Here is a 6000-nt window from a genome sequence, read left to right on the forward strand (position 1 = left end):
GCTAGTAAGAGAGGAGGGGGTCCGACTGACCGCCTAAAAGATCCCCAAGGGATCCTCCCCCAAGCCTTGTCCCCCCCCCCTCTCGTTTCCACTCTGGCCTGCTTGGCCAAGCAAAGGCCGGGGGCCAAGCAGACGAGACTAGAAACGAGAGAGTGGGGCAGGGCCTAAGTGTGGGCTCCCGCGGGGGTCTTTGATTAAGGAAGAGGCGAAAGGCCTCCTAAGGAAGGTGGCTCGGGAACCCCGCTACTCCTCACGTCTCCAGCGGCAACAGGGGTCAAAGGTGCCCGGATGGGGGGAGGAAAGACTTCGGAAGCGACCTCGCTTTCTTTTCCTCTCCCTTGGCCTTGCGACACGGACCCATGGCCGGAGTCTCCCTCCCGGCCATCCTGCTGGAAGGGTTGAACAGCTCCCGATCCTGGTCGGGACAGCTGAGGGAACCAGGGAGCCGTGGAAGGCCTCTGCCTAGCTGGCTTCCGAGGAGGGAGGGTGGGGATTAGAAGGGAAGCGGAGGGAGAAGGAAGGAAGGAAGGAAGGAAGGAAGGAAGGAAGGAAGGAAGGAAGGAAGGAAGGAAGGAAAGAAAGAAAGAAAGAAAGAAAGAAAGAAAGAAAGAAAGAGCGTTTGTGCCGGTCATCTAAATCGCCCACGCGACTTCCCTCGTCTGGGCCTCGAGCAAGGCTTCTCGGCTAACCATCGAGGCCGGAATCCGCTCTCCCCTGCCCAGCCTTTCCGAAGGCGGCCGCGGCGTCTCGCTTCTGCCACTGCCGGCGCTTGGTCGTGATCCGCTGAAGCCAGAAGCCTCCAATCGGCCCAAGTTCTCTCCCCGAGCCCGTGGTTCCGAGCCTCTGCAGCCGCAGCGGAACTACCAGGCACCCGTTGCTTTGAGCGCGGTTTCGACCCGGCGGGAGCTCGAGGGAGAATTGCGCCCTTGCAGCCTTCCCCTCGGGGGCTTGGTGGAGCACCGGACGTCCCGCCGGAGCGGCTCTCAGCTTCGCTATACCGCGGAAGCCTCCGCCTCAGTATCGAAGCGAACCCGGCTCCGCTTCGGAATTCCGGGGTTCAGTTGGTGGAAAAGCGGGACGTTCCCAATAAACCCAAATTTGCAAGGGGGCCGGTTGTGTCTTCCAGGTGCTCAGCTCTGGAAGCAAAGCCAAGACCCAGATCGCTGGGCCAAAATCCTTTCCCCAAGCAACGTTGCTAGAAAATCTAAACTAGGACGGCTTCTGAGGAGACACCGATTTCTAGCCCTGTTTGGGGAACGGGGTTGGGGGCCATTTTCAGGCAAAAAGGGGCCAACCCGAAGGAAAGGACAGGGCGGCTGGCCGGGACTCGTTTCTGGGCTCCCCTGAATTGCTGGATATGACTTGAATAGCGGTAGAAATGACCCCTGCTTGCCCCAGATGGACCGCAGCGAGGCCTTAAGCGCGCCCTCTGTTTTAATCCAATTCGAAAGACGCCGGAGGGGCGTCCCGGGCCAGGAGCGGAAGGCACGAACGGAAAAGAGCCTCGAAGGGTTTTTTTGCGGGGGGAGCTGATGCCACTTCAACCTTTCCCCGGGCCCGATCTTCCACGCCGAGCTCGCTTAGAGCTGAGTCTGAGCTGGGTCACCCCACCCACTCGCCCGGCCGGCCTCTAAGGCCAAGGAGAGGCTGCAGGCCGCGGCCTCGGTTCCCGCCGGCCACCGAAGCCTCTATAGGTCACCCTGCCCCGGGCATCCCTTCGAAGTCGGGGAAGGGGCCGTTTTTGGAGGAGTGGAGAATTCAACCTGGCTTCGTGCGTGTAAAGTAGCGGCAGGCGACATCCGGCCGAGGCGTGGGGTGAGGACACTTGCTTAATGCTGGGAGCTTTCGGGTTGAGAAAGTTGCTTCTCCCGGGGGTAGCCGGGCTGTCATCGGCCGGGGAGGGGGCGCCGAGGGCAGCGGGGGCTGGGAAGGGGCGGCTGGAAGAGCGGGGCGCGCAAGCGAAGCAATCTGGCCACCGGGTCGAACGCCCCACCCGGTCGATAGTCAACCCTAATAAGTGTAATAGGTTTTAATCGAGTAATTATCCGAATTTGGGCCCTATAATTTAGATGTTAGGCCGGCGTTTGCAAGGTGGTTGAAAGAGATATGCACAGTTCGATAATAGGATATCGACCCGCTCAGCCCGACAGGCCACTCCGGGGCGATTTCCCCCCATTATGCAGCCTCTTTACGCGGCTAAGCACATTTCGCTTTAAATGTAATCGAAGGAATTTAATTGTTTTTCCAGAGATAACCGGCGTTTTGTCACAATTAGTCTGATTTGCCCCTTAAAAAAGAGCGAAAGGTGGGGGCGGGAAAGAAAATTGAATCTGTCGCCGGAAGCGAAAGGCCGCAGCGGTGAAGGCGAAGGGAGGTGGGGGTTTTTTTTCAAGAACCAAGAAAGCAAACCCCCCACCCACCCACCCCCGCCTCAACTAAATCGGAGCAAAGGAAGGACTGGCGTGGAAGGGGGAGAGAATGGGAGACACGCACGTGTGAACGTTGCAAGGGGCTACGCGAGAGGGTTGGGCTGGGAAGCTTCTGGCAGCGGCCCGGCTTCGTCCAAGTCCGGGCGATCCGGCTTGGGCATCCCCAAGGCGGATAGCCGGGTGGCCGCGGCTTCCCTTCCCTTCTTCCTCTTGCTTTTCTGGGAGCAGCGCCCAGTTCGGCCTCCGGCTTCGAACCGCCTCCCTCCCCCGCCTGCCGCTCCGGCTCCACTGCAGAAGAACCAAGAGAGACCCGGGACTTTCTCTTTGCAATGGGCGCATCGTGCTGGGAAGCGGCTGTCGCGGCCGGGTTGGCCGGGGCAAACTTTGTCCAACTCTCTCTCAAAAAAAGCCTCACTGGAACCGCCTTCCCCCTCGGCCTTCCGCAGGATTCGCCCTCCGTGCCGCTCTCCGGCTCCTCCGTCTATCTGTCCGGCACAACGCAGGGATTTTCCGGGCCCCGGGCTGGGTCTGGCAGAGGAAGGTTTGCACCAGCCCCAGAGCGACGGGTGTCGGAAGGATGCGAGGCTGCTCTTTCCAAGACTTGTGTCCCCCCAAAAAAAAGTTCCGTCCCCCCAAAAAAAAGTTTCCCCGCGGGAGCGGGACTTACTGCGCCCGTCGAGCGAGGGCTTCCTCCTGCCGGTCTGGAAGTCTTCGGCCGCAGCCTTGGGGTCGGCGCCCGCCTCCTCCGGCTTCTCGTCTGCTCCCAGCGCAAAGTCGGCGCCCGCCGCCGCCGCGGCTGCTGCTTTGTAGAGCAGGGCGCATTGCCTTCGGCCCTTGCTGTTGAACTTGTTGGGGTCTAGGATGTCCAGCACGGAGAAGGAGGTGGTCCGGTGCACCACGGCCACCGCGGCGCCCGCCCCCTCCGGCCCCGGCAAAGTGTTGCCGCTGCCGTTCTCGCTGCCCGGCCTGTCCCGGCTCACCGGGCACGAATAGACCGGTGTCAGGTCGCTGCTGGGCGCCAGGCGCTGCTCCGCGTGGCTCTCCATGCCGTCCTCCCGCCAGCTGCCGGACCCTTGTTCTCCCAGGAGGCGCTCCGGTGGGCTCCCTACTGCCGCCGCTGTCGCTGCCGGAATATAGACGTCACCCACCTGAGCCTGGTCTCGGCTCACGTTCATGACTCTGCCCCCGCCTGCTCCCCCTTCCCCCCTCCAGATGACTTCCTTCCTTCCTTCCTTCCTTCCTTCCTTCCTTTCCTTTGGAGGAGGAACTTGGCAGAGAAAGCGAGGTACGAGGCGGGGCGAGGAAGCTTCTCTTCAAAGGATCCGCTGCTTCTCCTCCTCCTCCTCCTCCTCCTCCTCCTCCTCCTGTTGTGACAGCCTGGGCGTTTATTCCTGGGACTGCGGTTTATTTATGCATTCATATTTAGTAATTGGCTACAAATTAATCCCTTGCCCATAATGGTCCGCAATCTCCGTCCCGGAGGAGACCCCCAGGAGCTCGGAGGAGGTGGGGGTGGGTTCTGCGGTGGCGGCGGAGGGCGTGAAGGATGGCCGGGCTGCTGGAGATATACTTAGCTGTCAGCTCTGTTTCAACGCCCCTCCACTCATCTGGAAAGCATCTAAATAGCCTTATTTGGAGCGGAGGGAGGAGGGGGAAGCGCCGGCTTTGAAATAATTGAGGGATCCATCCAGAGCAACGCCACGATTAGGCGCCTTCGTCCCCCGGGGACGCGCGTCGTTGGCTCGAGCGACGCCGTTCCAGCCAGCGGTGTTATTCCTGGGCCGAACGCACCTGCCCAACTGGATTTGAGGATCGCCCTCCACGCAATAAACGTCCGTCCCCACGAGCAAGGCGCGAGCCAGGGCACCCGCGTTAGGCAACCCAGCAGCGCTCGGCGGGGCAGTTCTGAGCCTTTCGTACAAGGAATGACGCGCGTCAGGCGGAGCGAGACCCAGCTTCCTCTAATTGTGAAAACTGGGCTTTCCCCCCCCATTGGAATGAAAATCGCCAAGAATAGTGGGATTTAAGGAAGGATCCGGTTGCCACAGAACGTGGCAACTCCAGTTTTACCGCCAGCCAAATTAGGGGAGGGGGCGAAAAAACTCAACCCCACCTTCCTCATCTCGCATAGAAAAGCCCGACAGTGGAGTTCGGGGCAGCTGCCCATTCCTGCCTCGCGTTTCTTGGGCTTTTCCCGGCCTCTCTCCCTCCCCCGCCCCGCTCTGGATCTCCGCTTCTCCGCTTAGTCTGAAGGGCCGGGAGGAATAGGGAGAAATTAGGGCGATGCCCCCCTCCCGTGTTTTTGCCGCGGCGGTGGTGACGCATCCAAGGGCAGGGCCGTTTGTAATTACCGCGAGCAATGATCCTTTGGAAAGCAGGCATAAGACCTGGAAGACATCAGGGGCCAAGCCATCCGCGGCAATTCTGGTCGGCCAGGCCGCGATTAGTCCGTCGGCTGAAGGGGCCCGGGGAGGCCCCGCAGGGAGACGGGCAGCGGCCAGGGGAGGCAGGAGGGGCCGACAGGTTCCGGGAAGTCCGCCTCCCGGGACAGGCGAAAGGGGGGCACCCCACCCCCACGAAGGGCGCTGAGATTGGGGTCCCTTCGGCTCCCCCGCTCAGGCGGCGGCGGCGGCGGTAGTCCTGGCCTGGCGGCTAATCGCAATTGATTGCCAATTAAGGCTTCATTTGCGCGATCGCCCCCCGTCTGCCAGCTCCGCTTAGCTTTCCTCGGGAAAGTTGGGGGTGACGCCCGGAGCCTCGAGAAGTGCTGGCAGGCGAGGGGAGGCCGACCGGGAGCCTCCGCCGCCTTTTCTGCAGCCGCCCCCAATCCGGAGCGAGACTTCAGTGGACCAGACCCTCGCGGTCCCCTCGGGCAGAGGACGTTGCTTCTCCCTGGAGGCCTTGGCGCTTTCCCGGTTGGGCGGGAGGCCAATAGCCCGGCTCCGCAGGCCACCGGGGGAGAAAAGCCTCTCCAGCAACCGCTCTGGAGAGGCCCTGAAGGCGGAGGAGGTGCCCTGGGGATCCCCGTCGAGGGCCAGGCTAAGACCATCTGGGCGGCCTTTCCTGGTAGTGCTTCACGGGCGGCGGGGCGAGCTGGACGGACAAAAGGCGGAGGGGGTAGGGGGGGCTCTGCTGCTTCGCTTGCCTCCGCCTTCTCCCCGACCGTGGCCTCCCCTCCCCCCCGCTGGAGCCCCAAACTTCCTTTTTAATTAGATCTTCCCAAGTCCAGCCAACAAATGGACTTTCTCCTTCTGACCATTCATCACCGGCCTTGCCGCGGCGCACGCACATCTCGGGGTAATTAAGGACATTTATCGTGGTGGTAAAACAGTTTAGCAGCCCTTGTTATATGGGGAAGGTCACTTTGATGGATTTACATGGGGCGGGTGGGACGGTGACTTCGCCGGGGAGGGGGATTCTTCCCCGCCCGCCAGCCTAGCGCATTGATCAGAGAGGCGCGCCGGGAGCACCGAAAGGTCATTGCGGGAGAAAGCGAGGCTCTTGGGGGTGGGGGGCGCGGCCCTCCCAGGAAATCCGTTTCCATCTTCAGACCCATCGCCCACCTGGGGCG

The sequence above is a fragment of the Ahaetulla prasina genome, chromosome 5 (genome assembly GCF_028640845.1).
Source record: "Ahaetulla prasina isolate Xishuangbanna chromosome 5, ASM2864084v1, whole genome shotgun sequence".
In the NCBI taxonomy this organism is placed as follows: domain Eukaryota; kingdom Metazoa; phylum Chordata; class Lepidosauria; order Squamata; family Colubridae; genus Ahaetulla; species Ahaetulla prasina.